The sequence below is a fragment of the Juglans regia genome, chromosome 10 (assembly GCF_001411555.2).
Source record: "Juglans regia cultivar Chandler chromosome 10, Walnut 2.0, whole genome shotgun sequence".
NCBI lineage: Eukaryota > Viridiplantae > Streptophyta > Magnoliopsida > Fagales > Juglandaceae > Juglans > Juglans regia.
Window position 1 is genome coordinate 34,297,085 of NC_049910.1, and position 21,571 is coordinate 34,318,655.

The 21,571-nt window shown below is 34.2% G+C and overlaps 1 protein-coding gene and 1 long non-coding RNA gene across 3 annotated transcripts in view; one reads left to right on the forward strand and one right to left on the reverse strand.

The window, feature by feature from the left end:
* Positions 1 to 21,571, reverse strand: part of LOC109005318 (receptor-like protein 56) — a 75,324-nt gene that overhangs the window by 29,278 nt on the left and 24,475 nt on the right. The gene's annotated exons all lie outside the window — the stretch shown is intronic.
* LOC118349601 lies at positions 5,593 to 9,738 on the forward strand. Its single transcript, XR_004802608.1, has 3 exons — positions 5,593 to 5,779; positions 8,906 to 8,946; positions 9,691 to 9,738. It is a non-coding gene; the product is annotated as an uncharacterized LOC118349601 (long non-coding RNA).

Consider the following 21,571-nt stretch of genomic DNA (forward strand, 5'->3'; position numbering starts at 1 on the left):
ATCATGCAAGCACATCTCTATGGCTCTACCAAGTGTATCACCCTTGTGATTCTCAACCAAACAAAAAGAAAGAATTCTTTTGTGTAGTTTCCAATTATCATCAATAAAGTGTGCAGTGAGACACATATAGTTGAGGTTTTGCACGGATGTCCATGTATCCGTGGTGAGGGAAACTCGTTGCCCTTGAAGAGCACTTCTCAACTTACTTTTTTCCCTTATATACACATTAAAACAATCCTTCGCAACCGTAACACGAGATGGAATCCCGACCCACTTAGGGCAAACAATGAGCATAAACTTCTTGAAACCCTCCCCTTCAACGAACCTAAATGGCAACTCATAAAGAATAATCATTTCTGCTAAGCCTTGTCTGCAAGCCTCAACACTAAATGATATGGGCACAAATTCCCCACTAACACTTCCTACACCCGCCTTCCAACCGAGAGTAGTTTGAGACTTATCTGTCTGTCTCAATGGACATTTCTTACATTGTTTTTCAATATGATACTTCATGGACTTTGTACCATTGGTCTTCGTATCACATGCATACGAAGCACCACAGTAATTACATGCAGCCCTAGGTTTATTTGGATCACATTTTGGTATTTTTGTAAAGTGATCCCAAACCATTGACCTATGTCTACCACTACCACTATGTGTACTATTAACACTTACATTGGGTGGGAGTGGAGGAATGTCTTGCCCATGTGTAGCCTGTGTTGACTCTACATCATCTGTAGTAGAATCATGTGGAAATAATTCTGGAATCGTTTCCATCTAGAAAAAAAAAAAGAAATGGAATTAAATAAAAATAACATATAATCAATAAATATGTTACATATTACACTTAGTTAGTTAGTTACATAAAAAGGTGCTAGAAAGGGATACAAGAAAGTCAATGAAGCATTAAGAACACAACCAAAAATTCATTCCATTTAATTGGTAAACCAAGAGGAGTGACAAAAAGAAACGGGCACTTCTAAACAATTAAAATTAAAATGACTCATACAATCTTCAAATAAGAACTACTTATGTAAGTCTATATAATTATATTTAAAAAAAATTCAAATTATAATAATATTTTTTTAAAAATTATATTTTTTTCTCTTTTTATATTCATTCATCAATGGAACTACACACATTGATTAGACCCTATTGAGATTGAGAGATGAGATAAGTTGAAATAATTTCCAATTTAGTTGTCAACTTATCTTCCACGTTGAAGCCCAACAAAGGATGAAGTTGGTAAAAATACTTAAAATAGCACTAGAATTATTTCAATTCAAATATAGCACACATCCCATTAAAAAATCAGATCCAATATCTAGAAAGTACTACAAGCAGAGATAAAAGTCTACCCTCTTTTTTTTTTAAGTGTTGTCTACCCTCCAAAAAAAAATCATGATAAGGAAAAGGACACAGCAATAGCAACCAAAACGGGCCAGCAGACATGGCTATCTCCCAATATTTACATATAAAGACAAATATATTCTCCTGCATTTGTAAGTTCACTATAATCACCACGGGGATTCAGCAACAAACACAGTAAATTAGAGTATTAACAAGTGCACTAACCATATATTTGATCCATAAGAGAAGTAAGACCAACATTCACAGGAGTTTCCAGCTAGCATGACTATATAGATAGGAAGCAAATAGTGAAAAAAATGAAAAAAAAAGAATGAAATGGAGTTGACCAAGTCACTGGATTTTTTTAAGGTGACCAAGTAGCTGACTTTAATGCACGACAACTGATCATGTTGATGCTCATGTTGGATATATACATCAACACATATACGGAGGTGAAGTAATGCAAGTAAATGTGATGATCCTGTGTGTATTTTTTTTTTTTTTTTATGATTAATTCATTTTATTAAGAGCACAGACAAGCGCAACTCAAATATACAGGAAGTGTACAAAAGAAAACACTCAACTAACAAGAAGATGAGAAAGAGAAGAAGTATTGAAGTCTAGAAAACTAGGAGATTGAAAACAGGAACGCCTAGCGGATAAGAGATGGTGATCTTACATTATACACACACACACACACAGATTAATAACAATGTTCGGACTTATCAAAAAAAAAAAGATTAATAACAATGTTCGGATATGTAATCCATTTACAAGTCATTGAGAGATTAATGACAATGATCTTACATTATACACACACACACACACCAAACAAGAGGGCCAATAAATAAACAAAATCAAGAGGAAAAAAGGGTTTCATATTCGGGCATCCGAAATTTTATACCCACACAAATTCACAATATTCAAGATCAAGATACCGAGAATTACAAGTAGATGAAATGAAATAAACATACCGAGGGTCCGAGAGTGAGGCTTTGAAGTCTGAGGCAGCACCGGAGCGGTTGAGTGGGGCTGTCGGTTGTAATTTTTTGGGGTCCCAACGATGACGACTCAGACGATGGACTGCCGGCTGGAATTTTCAGGGGACCGAACGGAGGGGCTGGGCTGCTGGAGAGGGGGGAAGTCGCGCGGCTGCTAGGGTTACGGAAATGGAAACTGAGAAGTGAGAGGGTGAATTTCGTGGCTCGTGGAGGGGGGGTGGGGGCCGGGGGCTAACTGGGGAAAGGGGGGTGACGAAACGGCGCCGTTTGGATTAAATAAGAACCCAAACGGCACCGTTTAAGTAAGCTTGCACTCATTTAAAAAAAAAAGGTTGCGTGAAACGACGCCGTTTCACGCAACCAGTGAATGCATATGACCGGTTGGGACTTAAACGGCACCGTTTAAGTCCAATTTTCTGAATAACGGCGCCGTTTGATGTTTTCCAAACTTGATGTGTTTTCATTTTAAACTTGTGATTTTTTTTATCTTTTTGGCACAAAAATTAATTAAAAAAATTATTTAAATTGTAAATTTAATTAAACTATTTAATGGTGATTATTCTTTTAACTCATTAAAAAAATAATTAATGATAATATTATATATTATACTCTAATAGTAATAGTGATACTAATAATATAATTATATATGTTATATATTATGGAATATATATTATATAATAACACATGGATACTAAATTATGGACTATACTATATTAAATTACTAATAGTAAATTAGAGTCATAGTGAATCAGTGATATATCATATAGACTCATTACTCATTAGTCATTGACTCATTAGTAATACTCATTAGTCATTAGTCATAGTATTAGTTGTATTGAGACTATATATAGACTTATAGACTTGTAGTTACTAGTTATTATAACTTATAGACTTACATTGATTTAGTTATAAATTTAGTTTAGTTATAAACTTATAATTATATTGATGATGTTAATTGTTACTTTATTACTAATTTAGAGTAAGTCAATGTATTACAATTTATTATAGTTCTAACTTCTAACTTATAAATTAGTTAATGGTGAATTAGTCATAGACTCATAGGTGAGTTAATTGATATTCATGTCATACATGAATCATGAAGTTAATTATAATTTACATTAGTTACTTTTAAATTTTTAATTGCTTTATACTTACTTATAATTTAGATATATTAAAAAATGTTATCTAATAATGTAGAATCTAGATAGATGTAGTCTTGTATTTGTAAATGTCTACTAATTAGTTAGTGGTGAATTGATGATAGGTTAATTGGACCATGTGGTAGGTTAGATGAAAATTACATAATTTATTATATAAAAAATATAAATATATAATTTATTTTTTTTGTCGGTCCGGTCCGGTCCAATTCGGTCCGGTCCGGTCCGGTCCAATGCTTCTCGGTCCGGTCCGGTCCGGTCCGGTCCGAAAACACCTAAACCCGGGACCGGACCGAAGACCGAAAATCTCAATTTCTGCGGACCGAAACCGAGAATGCATATTCTCGGTCCGGTCCGGTCCGGACCGAACCAGTCGGTCCGGTCGGTTTTCTCGGTCCGGACCGGTCGACTTACAGCCCTAGCTATAAGTCTTCTATGAATTTCTATGGCGTGAGACGTGAGTGGTGGTCAATAGAGCAGGTGAGAGTAGACGGAATTTCGATCTCTTCCTTTCTCAATATACACATATTTCTACCGATTACTATCTAGGAAGTCTTGATCCATGGTGATGACTTATCCATACCGACTGGGTTCCAGCTTGAAGTCTTCTTAAATACATATAGCCGGTGCGTGGTATCATGGTTACATTATTTGAGGAAACCTTGATTGGTGGAGATGGACAAAAAGACTTTTTTATTTATTTATTTTTAATTTTTATATACAAGCGGGTGAGGAGTTCGAACCCATTGCATTAGTTTAAGGATAAGTTTGCCTTTTGGATATTTAAATTATTTTGATATTTTGTTAATAATAGTAAAATATGTTCAATAAATATATTTTATTGAGTTTTAATAAATGAGAGAAACAAATTGACTAAAAGTATTATTTAAAATAAATATTGTATTGCAGTTTGTGAAAGTACATATTTAAAATTAAAAAATTATTTGAATATAATTATTTATTATAATTGTTTAATATAATTTTAATTTTAAAATTCTTAAAAATTGTATTAATTTTTATGTTTAGGTAATAATTAGTTAATGATTTAATGAAAAGTTTAAAAATTGAAATAGAGAAGTATTTTGTCTTTGATTGATAGTTGAGAGTAAAGTTATCAGAAATTTTAGAAATGTTTGGTGTTACCAAGCATGCCCCTGAGTCACTGATCACTCTATTTTAAATCTTTTGCTTTCAAAATTTTTACCAACTTAATTCCTATGCTTTCATCTCACAGATTTTATATAAGTCAATTTGAAGTTGGATGTGGGACACGTATTTCTAAAAATTTAAGAAAAATTCTATTTATAAGTTAAGTTGATGTGGTGGGATACATCATCCACACGGCTCACATGTCAAATTTTAGTTTATAATATACTTTAGGTCGTTTGGTTACACAATACAAACTATCTTATCTCTTAATTATTATAATTTTTTTAAATTTTTATATAAAATATAATAAATAATTTAACTTTTTCTAATGTCAAAACAAAACTAATATTAAAAAATTATATTCTAACATTTAATAAATAAAAGATGTGATCGTAACTTTAAGCATTTATCGTTCACAATATGTACACTTTTATGTTCAAAATAGGATGTTATAGTGATTATCTTAAGTGTTGTAGTTATGGTGCCAAATCACTTATTTTGATTAATAATGCCACGTGCATGTAAAATAAAAATTTAACCTTACCATCTAGAAAGAGGATAAATATCAGCGATATCTATCGATTTTTTTCTTCGGTTCCTTCTTTTTATTTTTCCCACTTGCTTTACTATTTTAATTTTTAGTTACTATTTTCTTTATTGCAATCATGTGATAAACTTTAGGGTAAATTGTAACTTTCTTCTAAGCAAGTTCAATTTATAAAGATAAACTTGACGATAATATACTTTCTACGGCGAAACAAACGAGTTTTTGCGGCGAATATTTGTCGCCGCAAATAAATCGTATAACACCGAACTAACTACTTATTTTTGCGGCGAGGAGCTATGAGATACCATGGCGATAAGGAATCGCCGCAAATACTTTTAAATATCAAAACTCATTTTTCACTCTTATTTCTTTCTTCCCCACGCCCGATACCAGCTCTCCATATCGCCGTCCCCCCCAGCCGAAACTCCACAGCTTACCTCCCAACCAGGGCACGCAGCCGATGTCGACGGCTCCACCTCCAGCGCCGCCTCACGCCGGTGACCCTCCCCTACTCTGTCTCCAATTATAAGCTCTCTCTATCTCTACCCTTCGGTCTCTTCTCTCTCAAATTGAAGGTAAGAAATCCCCTGTACTTACTCTACACAGTTCGTCTCCCCCTCTTTTTAAAATGTGTTTGTTTTCTATTTCCAAACCTTTTAAACTTCAGGTTTTGTTTAGTACCGTAGAAATAAATGCTTTTATTTACATTAACCTCACTACTTTGGTGTTAATTTAATGTTTACACCTTTTATGAATTGGACGTGCTGCTCTATCGGAAGATGCACTCTACTTGTTTGTTCGAAGTTTGAAAAGAATGCAATAAGAAAGATTCTTTATGGGTGATTTGCACTTGAGCTCAAAATGAGTTAAGTTGCAACCATAAAGTGCATGAATAAAGTACCTCACTTGAGTTAAAATCTTGTAAAAGATTCAGCTTTTATCACTCACATATGTTGATCGATTAATATATTGAAATGTTTATATTTTTTTCTATAAGTATATGCATGTATTTATTTGTTGTAAACTTGATACCATGTAAAAACATTAGACTTCATTATTATCTTGTGTGTAGTAAATGGGAAACCGGGCCAACTTGGACTGACTTTAGCTATTGAATGTCTGGCAGTATAATGGGCTATTTATGAAGTTCGACTATGTTTCTTTTATAACTTTCATTGAAGTTCACTATGCTTTTTTACTTGGTTGATTCAAAGATTTTTGGTTTACCGTCGATAGCTTTCAAACCTCCTATGCCTTTCTTTCCATCTGTTAGAAGCATTAATTCTTGGGTAAGTGGAGAGTCTAAATGCAACCACTTCAAAATTAGATAGCTTAAGGTTTTGGATTTAGGCTCAACAAATTTGTGCTTTGTTCCTTTTTAGTTTTGTTATGCATTTGGTATGTCTGCACCTGTAAGTGGGTTTTCATGCTTATAAATACATATGTGAGTATTATCTATCGGAAGTCATGCTTATAAATACATAGAGAAGCATGCTTATAAATACATAGTCTCGCTTGTGTATGGTTTTTTGAACTAATTCTGTTATATAACTCCTTATAACTTCTTGATGTTGGATAGGTAATTCTTTTCAATGCATATTGTTCGAAAATCCTTCTCTATATAGCTACATAAATGTGCTTGTAACATGCTTTTTTTAACCATTGGTACATCTCTCCCCGTGTGCAAAATTTTCTTACTGCTAGTCATGGATCTCTACTGAGGTTTGCAATCATTGACTTTCTATGTTCATTAACAATTCAGTTGCAATTGCATTACATGGTTTTATGATTCATATATTTGTACCCGTGAAACAATTTTATACAATGCAATGGACTTATACAATGCAGTTGCAGTTGAATTTTATACAATGCAATGGACTAAGCTCAGTAGGATATCAGACCATGGTCTTATGCAAATGATATTTTTTATTTTTATTTTTAAATTGCTTGGCAGCTTCTTTTGGCTATTAAACTAATAGCTAGTATTGTTGAGGTATGAAATGCCCAAATCTATGGCTTGTATCACTTTTTCCCTTGATGACATTGAACAGCTAATAGACTACGTATGAAGTATTATATACATCACTTTTTCCCAAATCTGTATGAACAAGGCACGCAGCTATCATTGTGAATGTAGGGTTGTAACGACCCGACCCTATAATTTTTTTTTTAGGGATAAAATTTAAATAATTTTATTAAGGCTCTATTATTATTATTATTATTATTTTTACTATTATTATTTCTGTCCAACCCTTGAATCCTCTTCATAATACAACTCCTCTTGCCGGTTTTTTTTTCTTCTTTGAATTTCAAACGCGAAATCTAATCTACTCACATGCACATACACATGCACGTCTCTTTTTCTTTCTAGGGTTTTCTTCTAGGTTCTGAAACATATATTCATACGGATGCAAGCCGCAATGCCCCATCGTGAGTCTTCCCATCGCGCATCAAACGTACGCATGCACGGCTCCTTTCTTTTCCTCCGCTTGCACGACACTGTATTTATTTATACACTCACGCACACAGAGCACTTGCCACAAACCTCCTCCCCTCAAACCGTAGCACACGTCCGAGAAGACAAGCTCCACCATCTCCCTCAAGCTCGTCCAGCAGACCACCTCTCCCTCCACCGTAAATCCCACTGCCGTGTTAGTTCACTTTTCCTCCACACGCACAGAACCACCGCACGGCCCGTCCTCGAAAAAGCCATAAACCCGCTGCATCCTCCCCTGTTTTAGCCCTAAAAAACAGAGCACTGAACTCTTCGACCGTAAGCCACAGCCCGGCCACCCTCAGCCACAGAACTCGCCGACGCCACCACTGACCACCATAGAATACATCGGATCACCCTCAGCCGCCAAGGCACGCCGTAGCAGCCACGGACGCACCACTGTTTTTGCACGTCGAAACGGAGCATGCAGTCACCTTCTCCACAGTAGCCACCGTAAGAGACACCGAACCACCTCTCCCACGGCACAGAAAGTACCGACCAGCCGAACTCCGTCGAGCCCACTCCCTTCCGGTAAACCCACGACCGTCGCTAGCCTCCACTCTCTCTCGGTTGTTTTCGGTTTAGCAGAATTCTCTCTCTCTAAACTCTCTCTCTTTCTCTCACTGATTGCACCACCATACTCAGTGGAGCCTTCGGTTGCGCCGTCGTGACCCCCTGCCAGCCGCCCAGACTACCATCGCAGTGAGCTTCTTCATCCCTCGGTGAGTTTCGGACCATCGCAGAGTCAGTCTCAACTCTGTTTTTGCCTTAGTTTTGGTTAGCCATGTTTCGGGTTCTAGGAAGAACCCTTAGTTTCTGATGGGCCTTGGGCCTTAGGCCCGTATGAGGGTGAGATGGGCTTATTTTCATTTTTTTTGTTTGGACTCAGGTAGTACAGTATTATATTTATGGGCTAGATTTCAACTCTTACAAAATTCTAATGATCTTTAAATAGACTTATATTTTTATTGGACTTGAGGTTAATTAGATTTGTATCATAGTGATAGAGTTGTATTTTTAAGTTCTGCATATAAACTCTAGATATACAGAATTGATGTCAATATTATGGAGTCAATGTGATTTTAGAGTTTGAAAGATCAAAGTTAATGAAAAATATAGATTAAGTTGGAATTTCTAGTTTAATTAAGAGGTATGTCTTTAAGTAGAAATTTACGTAAACTACGTAAACTACGTGTCTATCTTATAGGAAATCAGTCGCGCCCGGAAATATTGGATTAGCGCTACGAGGTAAGTAGCATGATCATATCCTTACGCTTATGTACAGTGAGCTGTTTGTCTTTTTATAAAAGATATTATGCATGTATGCCCTTTATTGGAAGCCCCTTTTTACGTACCCAAAACATGATAAAATTATAAAAAAGTCATGATTATTTGTAAAAGATTATTCATAAAAATTATTTATGAAATGCATGATTTTATGTGAAGATTATTCATAAAATTATTTATAAAAGAAAAATCATGATTTTATGCAATGAAACACGTATCACGACATTTATGAAAGAATGCGATTTCGTTTGAAAACTATGATACGATATGACAAGTATGTATGTGATTTCTTTTGAAATCTATGAAATGACAAGTATGCAAGTATGATTTGATAAAAATGTAACGGCCTATGTTATGATATGAAAACGGTACCTACGTTATGGGCATATTGCATTGCCAGGTTGTGCATGCTGGTAGTGCACCCAGTATTGTCTTCCTTATGTATGGATTCCACAACCCGCGGCCACGGGCGGAATCGGAATCTTTTTAGATTCGTTAACCCTAACTCACGGGGGTCAACAGTGGGTAACGGCCTATGATAAGTGAAAGATAAGTTAATGTTCATGCTCATGATTTTTATGCATGTATTTATGAATATGCACGCTTTTCAAGACACCTTATGTTTATTATGTTTACTGTATGATGTGTTGCTTATTGAGTATTCGACTCATTTTAGTTTATTTTTTCATGTTTTAAACCCTCCAGGTGATGACATTTATGAAGATGAGACTGCAGGACAGGACTTGACTCCGGGAGACAAGGCTGAGACCTAGACAGATTTTGCTATGATTATTTCTATGGTTTAAATAAATTATTTTGATAAGCACATAAAACTTCTGTATATTTTTTTAATAAATGCTTCTGCAGACTTTATTTTAAATTTTCAGTATTTATTGAAATTTGTTATTTTATGGAATTCTTTCGTATCTGGCGCGTTGTTAAAAAGGAAAAGCTTTTTATATTTAAGTTTAGTAGTAGCACACTGGCTCCTCGAAAATTCTAAAATGTCTTTTCGGGAACGGGGTGTTACAAGGGTACTCTTTACTTATAAATAAAAATGCCAGCGTAGGGTCCTTATATTAAAAAGCTCATATGTTACTATCATTGTCAATGCAGTCTTCTTTGGGTAGAAACTTAAAGACAGCAATCATTGCAAATGCCAGCCTATCTAGGTTCAGCTTGTAATTTTCTGTATTTCTTGTGGTAATTTTTATTTGTTCACACTTCACATAGGTTCAGCTTTAATAGGCTTTTGAATTTGCTTTCTCATGTTTCCAAGCCTATATTTTGGATTATGTCTCTAATATGCATGCTTTCTTTTTTCTTCTCTTAAGTTCTGGTTTGAAATGATGATTAAGCAAGCTTGCTGGTTTCCCTTGTTGACATCTTCTTGATGCTTTTCACGTGTGAGAGTTGTAGATTTAGCTCTATCATTTCCTCTAATCAACTATGTTTAAATCTCCATTTTTTTTTTGTATGTCAAACCATTATAAATCAGTGCGTGCATGAGCCACAAGTCCCTTGCATCAGACCAGCTCCATCTCTCTTTGGCAGCCTGTTACATGCCTATCACTTTAGGCAAATTTAGTTTTTGTTCTTGCCTCATATTCCTCTAGTTTTATTAGATTCTAGCACCTAAACACCTAAGTTAGTTGCTGCACATCAAACCAACCCTCTGATCACGTCATTCTCATCCCTTCTCACTACTGGCCTGGTTAAACTCCAAGCCACAAATGCTATAAGGATTGAACTAAAATTACTGCAAGGCATTATAGCAGCAGAATATCAGTCCTTGTAACTCTGAGTTTTGAGTTCAGTCTTCTATATTCCTTCCCTTATTCAGCCTCTGTTTTAAAGACCTTTAGTCCCTCAGTCCATGCCAATGAACCAACAAATTCTAAATCTTTGTTAGCCATTCATGAACCTCATAACAGGGGAAGCCAAAATCAAACAATTAGTAGTGCAATAGCTAAGGCAAAGGAGCAACAGCAGCTCCACTTCTTTTCCTTTACACATCTATTTTATTTTGTGTGTAGCTAATTCCAGAACTCCGTAGGAATACCAAGAATCCACCAAAACCTTAGTTTTCCTACACCCAAAGTGGAACAACAGCCAATATCCACTTATCTTTTCCACTGCACTGCTAAGAGTAGGTTCCCTTTCTTTGCGTTTTCTCTCTTGTTATGTGTAGGCTTCGACCTTTCCTTCTCAAGTATATATAATTTTTGTTGTATGTATATATTTTCAGATTTTGTGATATGTGAATTTGGTTTATGATTATACAGTTGTGTTATTTATTGTGTTGAACTCGTGTTAGATGGATAAAATATCTACATTTGTGTTGGATTGGATTACATGGGCAGCAAGCTTGTTGCTATTTGACTCTTTGAGTTATATATATGGGAGTGTGAAGTGGAATGATGTGAATTGGTAACTAACTATTGAAGTGATATGTTGGTTGGGATTGTTGTTGGTGTGTACTAAATATTAAAGTTTGTTTTTATACATGGCTGTAGTTCTTAAGGGTAAAATTTTTTTGATAAGTAGTTCTTAAGGATAAAATACCTGCTATGTTTTTTTCTTCCACAGATTTGGATGAGTCCTAGAGCTAGTCTAACTCAGTTAGTTACTCTGGTCTGCAGTGCAACTTGTTGGATGCATGGAATGGTTATTGAAAATTCCAAAAGCTTCCAGCATTCTTAGCTCAGATTTGCTTATTACCAAATGTACAATCAATCAAAGATTGCTTAATAGTAGAAAGTGTGATTGCTCAAGGTTTGTATATAATTTTTTAGCTTATATTATAAATGTTTTTATGAATTTTACTATTTTTTTTTCTGTTTAGCATTTGCCGCGAAGACAACTCGCGGGAAATACTTTTTTTTCTGCCAGAAGAAGTTTTTTCCACCAAATGTTCTAGTGGGTAATACTCATACCACCAGTACCTCTCGCGATAATTGCTCTTATTCCCACGAGCATAAACAAAAATGGACGTGCTTTTGCGGTGAACTTCATCGGCTCTTGTCGCGAGAAGTGTTGTTGGAAAAGATTGGTATTTGCCACGATTTAAACATTTCGTGGGCTATAATACTTTTTTTGGCGAGTTTTATCCCACGAGCTTCCCACAACAAAATCTTGTGAGAATAGAGTTTTTCCTACAAAAGTCTGCTTTTTGCCACAAAAATGATTTATGGGAAATTACAGTTTCTGTCATCTAAACGAATAGAGGTTAATGCATTAAAACGTAAATGCAACTAAGACGAATAGTTAATCGCATTACAAAAATGTCATCTACGGCTACAGAGCCAAATCACATTATTGTAGGTGCAATAATTAATTTCATTTTTTGTTATGATTGCTTCATAAACTTGAGTACATGTATCTATCAAGTGCCTGCACAAACTAGAAAAACCAACAATAGATACAACTTGATTCTGATGTTTGGGTTGTCAACTCATGATCACGAAGTAGGGGAGATCAGAAAAGAGTGCAAAAGCAATAAAAATGTAAATGACATGTTTCAACCAACTATTTGGATAACCTGCAACAAACGAGAAAGTGGCACTAGGTGCCTAGAAGAACTCTGATGCCTAAATTAGAGAGATGTAACCTCAATATAAGTATATAAGTAATCATCGAATATTTGTTACCTTCAGGTGTTTTTTTAACTTCCATATTGTATAATTTATTTCTTGATTTTGAATATTAATATTAATATATTTTATTTTATTGTGCAGATTAAATATTTTATATGAAAAGTGGTGCTCATCTGTTATATAAAAATGAATCCCATTTGCTAAACTAGGTTCTATTGTTTTATGTTAATATTTATTTATTCTAGAATATTTAGAAGCATAGTAAGAATATTCTTACCATATTATCAATTGAGAATGAAATATTAAAAGAACTTGAATATAAAAATTTAATTAACAATTATGCATCTCAAAAAACAAGAAGAATAATTTTTAAATAAAAATATACTTCGATACAGAAAAAATGTCACATTTTAACTTCTCGGCCTCAAAATCTATTTAGTTGGCCCTGCGACTGGAGAGAATCCTAGCGTTGTTCTTGAGGCCCAGTTGGACCAGCTGCTCACTGCCATTGCCATCTCTCAAAATCTTTCCTGTGCAAATCAAATTGATGGATTTGGGGTTGTGGTTTGATCGCTTTTCGACCTCTATCCTCAACATGGGCACGGTCCATTCCTCTAGTACCACCTCTATCACACCAGCCCATGTCCCTCCTATCTTCAGCTTCGCCATTGAGAAAAAAGATACAGATCATAGGTTGTGCTCCGATGAACTTTAAACTAATGAATTTGCTTTACAGGTCAAGGAAACAAAGAGGCGAGGAGATTTTCTTGGGGAGTAAGGAAGAGTCGGGGTTTTGATTGGGCTGGAAACTACAAAACTAATGACTTTGCTTTAGAGGTCCTTTGTTTTAACTTTTAATTTTTTTTAAAAAAATAACGAGAAAACTGATAAATTTTTAAGAGAAATGTATTATCTGCTGCGTTTTTGTTGTACACTTTCTGTATGTACACACACTTGGCACTTATCGTTGGGATGCGTGACTCATGTTGTCATCATCCTGACGTCACGATTCGCACATTTCCATACGTGGGAGTCGGGGCGTCACACATATCACTTTCTTTGTTTACTCTTTGTATGTTTACTTGAGATTAATAAATTATTGTGTATTTTTTTGTGATTGGATAATAATTGTTGTGTTAGTATTAGGACGTTGAATGATTAAGATAATCTACAATCCTAGTAGGATTTTAGTTGTTAAAGATTTTCCCAAACATGATTAATCTTTATCAAGTTTATTCTATAAACAATATTTACAACCTCCTCTCATTTCTTCCCTTTTTTTCTTCTTTTAATATCAAATTATACATATATTATAAAAACTAATCAAATTTGTTACAAATCAATATAAAGGGGATCTTAATTGCTTTGGAAATTCAGGACCTGGGATCTTAGTGGTGGGTGGTATGCTTCTAAATTGAAATTGGTGACAGTGTATTGGGCTATGAATGTAAACATCAATTTTGTAATCAATTTTTTTTTGTACTTTCCAAAGCATTGAGGTTTGGAGAAGGTGCATAATATGCTTACAATTAATTAATTTTGTTAGGCTTGTGTCAAATGGGAATTCAAGATGGCCATAATCACCACAAATGAGTCACTTTCTAGGAAAACTTTGCCAAACTTCCTTTCTAATGTCTTTTGGTCTGTAAACGAGTCATGTTTATCGTTTCTTCATTTGTCAAAACTTTTTTAACTCTAGCGAATATCAAATAATAACACCCTATATATTTAGAAATGCTTAAATTTCAATAGAAATACACATAAAAAATCCATACATTTTAGTAGAAAATAGATAAATGATCGATCGCTAAAGGTTTATCGAAAGTTATAAACCTCATATTTGAAAATCAAGAACAAGCATATAGACATGTGCAAACATCATTAGGCAATGCTACATAATTTAGAAAGTACAGGACAACTTATGAGAAATCACAAACAAAGAAATAAAAAGGCTTGGTGATGCACACTTCAATGAAGCTAAACCACACCTGATGCCAATAAGGATTTATATACAGAACTGCAACAATTCCCAACAACACTATTGTGTAAGACAAACCGAAACTTATGTGGAAAAAATCCATGTCAATGAAACCACCACTTTCTTCTCCCTTATGATTAGATGGCAATCCAGTTTTGTTCCAAGTATTAGGTAGTGGAGGTCCATACAGAAGAGGATTCCCCTTATAGCTGCTTTCATCGAAGGTTCCAAATTGAACTTTCCTTTCTGGTGTTCTGCCCGATAAATTATTGTTAGCCACGCTAAAGACAGCTAGAGAGTTTAACTCTATAAGTTGAGGGGGGATGCTGCCATTCAACTTAATTTGGGAGAGATCCAAGCTCTCTATTACTTTTAGTTTCGAGAATGTTGTGGGGATTGATCCAGTTAGATTGTTGTGCGACAAGTTCAGTGCACGAATGTTGCTCAAGTATCCAAGCTCGAGTGGAATCTCACCTGATAAACAATTGCATGAGAGGTCTATTCCAGACATATAATTGAGGACATTACCCTTATAAGAGTAAGTTATGCTCTTTGTTGTGCATCCACATACGGTAAAGGATCATCAACATCATTTCCAATCAATATTTGTGTCTCTGTCTCCAAGTATGTCGATGCTCCACTACCAAAACTAATGCCTGTTGTAGTTCCCATATTGGATTTTTGGTTAGTTGTCTCAAAACTAATGTTGCTCAAGCAATGAGGTATTGGACCAGCAAAACTATTATTTGAAAGATCCAGCATGGTTAAGTTTCCAAGAAGGCATATTTGAATTGGAATCCTTCCTTGCAGGTGATTGGCTTGCAAGAGGAGAACTCTCAATGATGAGAGGTTTTCGATCCAATCTGGAATGTTGCCAGTTAGACGATTATCTGTAAGATCTAATGTTACCAGAGCATAACTATTCTTGAATGCACTTGTAATGGGACCACTTAGCCTATTTTTTCCCAAATGAACATGTTTGACGTACAATGAATTGAAACAAGATGATTCGAAGTCAAACAAATTATTCTCGGAGAGGTCAAGAAATATAATGTATTTGACTTTGCATAACTCAATTGGAATAGAACCTTCAAGTTGGTTTTTGGCCATAACAATTTCAACCAAGTTGGTCATGTTGCCAATCCATCTTGGAAGCATGCCTAACAAAGAGTTGCTACTAAAACTTAATATGAATATGAATATTAAGTTATTAATTAATATATTATTATTAAGTTACATACTTATATACACACATATATATACACTAAGCTGGCATCATAGGCTTCAAATTAATGACAGATGGCTTCAAATTAACAACAGATGGACTCCATTTCCATATAATTTTTATATGTATAATTTGTTTTGCATTTTCGTCTCTTCCTTTTTTCATATATGCATATTTTCACCGATTACTATCTAGAAAAGTCTTCCATGGTGATGACATATCCGTGCATATTGGGTTCCTAGAAGTCTTTGATCCTTAGTAACATGTCCTTATAGCGCCAGGTAGTAATCGTACATGTTTCCATTGTTTTATAAGACCTTGACTTAGTGATAATGGTGATAGATAGGGGTGTAAACTCAAACTGGAAAATCGGTCCGAACCGGACCGGACCAGATTGGTTTTGAACCGGTCCGGTCCGAAACCGGTTTTTAAAATGTAAAAACCGGCCGGTTCCGGTCCGATTCCGGTTTTGGGATTTTTTGGACCGGACCGGACCGGTTGATTAAAAAAAATAAAAAATAATATTTTTATATATAAATTTTATACAAAATATTTTAAATATATATTAAATGTTAATATAAATAAGTTTTATATATAATGTATAATTATAAATTTGTACATTAAATGTTAATTTATAATTTCATATATATATATACATATATATGAAATAATTTCATATATATGAAATAATTTCATATTATAATTTATAAATTATCACATTAAATGTTAATACTAATATATAAGTTTATAAATAATACTAATAGTCTAATATAGACTATAGATTATAGTTATACTTATAATTAATACTAAAAGATTATAACTAATACTAATACTTATAATTAATACTAAAAGTTTTTTTTTTTATAAACAAATTTTTAATGACAAATTGTGAAATTTACATTTTTAAAAAATTAAAAAATCGGACCGGACCGGACCGGAAACCGGTAAAACCGGAAGTACCGGTTTAGGAGGATAACCGGTGCGTAATCGGTTTTGGAAAATATAAAACCGGTACATACCGGTTCGATCTTAGATTTTATCCAAAACCGGATCGGACCGGACCGGTTACACCCCTAGTGATAGAGAAGGTGCTAGAGCAAGCATTTGAATTTTGATTTTTAGCCTATGTTTCGGCACTTAGATGATATGAGATGATGATCTCAAAACTTTTCATAATTTTCTTCTCAAACATCAATCAAACAGAAAAACACTTTTTAATTTCAAATCTCTAACCTAATTTTCATCTAATCATTACCTAATAATTAAAACTTTCTCAAATTCTCAAAATAATAATAATAATAATAATAATAATAATAATAATAATAATAATAATAATACAAAATTTTAAAATTTCAAAATAAAAAAATATTAAAAAATTATATTCAAACAACTTTTTAACTTTATAATATTTGTATTCAACTTTTCTCTCTCGTTTCTCAAAATGAAATAAAACATGTTAACTCAAATCATTTCACTAGTATTCACAAATCATTTAACTACTATTCACAAAATTTTCATCACATCTCACTACCTAAACATGATGCTAACTCTTCTTCAAAATCCCATATAGCATGGCTTTTATCCGACACTGGAGTAGAATAAGGATTAATTATTCTGACGGCTAGCTAAAGAACAGAAGTTAGGGATTGAGAGAAACGCAAATGGATAGAGAACTTTGAGATAAACTTTGATTAAGATTTTTTTTTGTTAAAATCAAATATATCGTATGAAGCCCACAAGCTGGACTTAAATAGCTAAGGAGAAGAAAGTAAAATTTCAATTATGCATTAAACAAGACCTGTTGATAGATATATATATATATATAACAGTACATCGGTTCCTTAGTCTTGTTGACAAGACCTGCATGCACCTCTTTCACTTTGAATCATGCACAATAAGAAACAAATACATAGATAATAAATTACAAATGACTAAATAGAAAGCTGTTATTGGTGCAGCAATGGAGAGATATCTCAACAATCATACAATATCCCTTTGTTATAAGCTTTTTGGATCTGTAACAGAGAAAATTGAGTAAAAAATATAATATATATCTTTTTTTGATATGGAATATAATATATATCTGAAAACCTAGCTAGGCTCTTTTTTCATGCATCTGGTTTGAAAAGGTCATAATGAGTACTTAATTGAAGAGCTACATGTGTAAGATGGGGATGGGGTTGCCCAGACACTAAGACTCTTTGCTTTACCTCTTGTACATGTTTTTTTTAAAGGGAATATTGACTGATTAAGAAAGATGATTGGCCCTTCTTTGCCTGCTAATTAAAGAACAAATTTTGGATGATTGCCTTATTGATCACTTGGTGTGTAAGGAGCCTAATTTCTTTGTAATTAGCACAATGAAAGGATAAGCTGTGATCCATAGACATTATTAAAAACAAGCTGGAATAATAAAAGCCAGTTTTATTTTTTTTTTCTGTGATGATCATCGACTGAGACAAGCTGACAGATAATACAAAACAAATGCAAAGCAATTCAGTACTTGGCACATTAAAGAAGATGCACAGGTAATTAATTGGCCCCTTATGCCAATCACTATCAATATTAGGAAAAAAGCTTTAATAAAACACCAGTCATGAGATGGAGAAAGGAACATTCTATAATTAATTGGCACAACTTATATTGCATTCTTTTTCTTTTGCTCCATATTCAACAGAAACTTTTTATAAACAGGTTGATCAGTACCATCACCTCTCTTTTTCTTCACCAGCCTGCACTATATAATATGATCTCTATGGTCAATTAAAATATCACTACTGACTTTGAAACGAAAATGCATATTTTGACCCATGATCAAAAGCTAGAGATGATCAGAAGCTACAAAATAAACAAAAATCAATGGATATATAGGACAATGTTTTCATAAGTCTTGTGACTATAACATACAGAGATGAGAGAAACAGAGAGATGAGGGAGAGACCAAGGGGTATCAGGGCTGGAAGAGGGAGAAACTCAAAGGGTGGAAGTGAGAGAGCTTCCCGCACGACTGAGAGGAAATCGGCGCCAGTGGCTGGGCTTGCGACGGCACACGATGACAAGGAGGGGGAGACAACAGAGAAATAGAGAGGGAGTAGGAGGGGGAGAGGGAGGAGGGGTTTGACGACGACGTTGTGGTGCTGTCGACGGCGGAAGCAAGGGCTGGTTGGGAGGCTTGCTGTGGGTGACGGTAGGGGACGACACAGGTTGCGCCGGGGGGGGGGGGTTTCCATTGCGTTTTGACTCCCGGAGGGGGGGTTTTTTCATTGGGCTGTGCTGAACGTCAGCCAGAAACCGCAGCACACCACACAGGTTTTTTTTTTTCACTCAATCCATTGAGTGTGCGGCGGTTTTAACAAACAGTAGACTGATATTTATATTTTCTCTTTTTCATTTTTGTGCATTTTGGCGCTCGAGTAAAAATTCACAAGTTTTTGAATTTTTAATTATGGTGAGTTTTTGCATCGCTAAAATGTTAGAAATCGTCGCAAAAGGTCACTTTAGCAATTTCATCGAATTTACTTCCATCGCAACAAATTTGTTTATATTGCAGCAAATTTTTTCGTCACAAAAAGTTAATAAATCGCTGCAAAATGCCAATTTAATGTTGCGGTGAACTTTTTTGTCGCAAAAGTTAAAAAAATCACTACAAGAAATAAGGCATTTTACAGTGATTTGACTCATTGATTTTTAGCCTATGTTTGGGCACTTAGATGAGATGAGATGATGATCTCAAAATTTTTCATAATTTTCTTCTCAAACATCCTTCAAATAAAAACTACTTTTAAATTTTAGATCTCCAACCTAATTTTCATCTAATCATTAAAATTTTCTAAATTTTCAAACAAAAAACAAAACACAAAAAATAAAAATGACATTTTTAAAATTTTAAAATAAAATTTTTATTAAAAAAATTATATTCAAACAACCTCTTAACTTTGTAATATTTTTATTTAATTTTTTCTCTCTCATTTCCTAAAATCAAATAAATTATGTTAACTTAAACTATTTTACTGCTATTCACAAATCATTTAATTATTATTCACAAAATTCTCATCACATCTCTTTACCATAACATGATGCTTTAACACTTCTTTAAAATTCCATATGTCATGGCTTTTATCTAACATTGGAGCTAACGGCTAGCTAAACAACAGGAGCTAGAGATTGAGAAAAATGCAAACAAAGATAAAACTTCGAGATTAAGATTTTTTTTGTAAAAATCGAATATATCTTACGAAGTCCACAAGCAGGACTTAAATAGTTAAGGAAAAGAAAGTAAAATTCCAATTATGGACAAATAATAAAATACGTAATAAGATAAGTATCTTGCTAAAATGGGGTCTAGAAGGGGAGCATCAGGTGTAGCATGATGACCACGACATGCGCGTCACAGAGAGCTTTCCGAATTAGGGCCATATGAGCGATTTTGATATCCGTAGCCAAAGTTATGGCCAAAATACTGACTCCTATGTGATGTTGTCCCTTTTTCCTCGCCCAACTGAGAAATCCCGGCATTTCTTCCTTGCCAAACAGTGTAATCCCATCCTTTCCTCCCCCGACTAAAGAATCCCGACATTTCCTTTCCCATCTGAGGAATCTTCATTTCTTCTTCACCTTTTTTCGCCTTGACCAACCCAAGGAATCTTCTCATTTTTTCACTGTATTTGCACTAACATGCCTTCTCGTAGTAGTCCAATGCTATCAATGCTAAGTCTACTAGCTCAACATCATCATACCCAAATCTTCTTGCATCGTTATCCAAATTTCGAATTTGGAGATCTTCAAACCTCCATGTTCATCTAATACTCAAATTTATTTCAACAAATAGAAGCTAGAGCATTGATAGACAAACTTGATCTCTTATCAACTTAAATTTACCCATTATCTTTATAGATAAATCATAAATCTCATCTATCAACCCAAACCCCAAAAACAAACAACGTTAACCATTGTTTTGAAACGGAGTTTAGCCAATACTAAAAATACTAACCATTAATTATATATCCTATAAATCTGAAACAAGAATAAGGCTGCCATTCAGGTGATGAAGCTGCATCTAGATAAATATATTTCTAAAACCCATAGGTACTTATACCTTCAACTAGTTTTATATTCACTTTTTTCCTCTTTCATATTTTAAATAGCACGCACAAAGATCATAATTAATAAGGCGGATCTTTCCTAAAGACCCCATGCCACTTGGTGATCAATTACAGATCAAATACGTACATATGTTAGTCACTATTGAAACAAAACATCATTTGAATGATAACCTTGCAGGTTGCACTGACTTATAACACTCAAAACAATTTCACCAAATCCGACCATTATATCAATTCCTTCAAACTAATTTCTTCACCAATGGACAAACGATAAAGGAATACGGCCTACTGATCCTTTACTCTTATTGCCAACTCAGATAAATTTATTGCGCGCAAAGACTAGATGTATATTGATAGAAAATACTGCATCTCTGATTGATGTTCTTTTCCCCATTCATTGTTCTAGAATAGAAAAGAACAAACGACAGCACCATCATCGTAATCCAAGAAGTTGAGTAATGCTATTCACCACACTCTCATATTACTTTTATCCTATTAAGAAAGATGTGACACATTTATCACCATTGGAATGATAAAGAACCATCCAATTAATGATCATTTAGTGGGGATAAATGTTTCACATCTTACTTAATGGGTTGAAAATGAGCTGGTAGTATGGTATATAGAATTTTACTAAGGACTAAAATTATATATAGTCATTACTTATTATCTACCCAATATTATA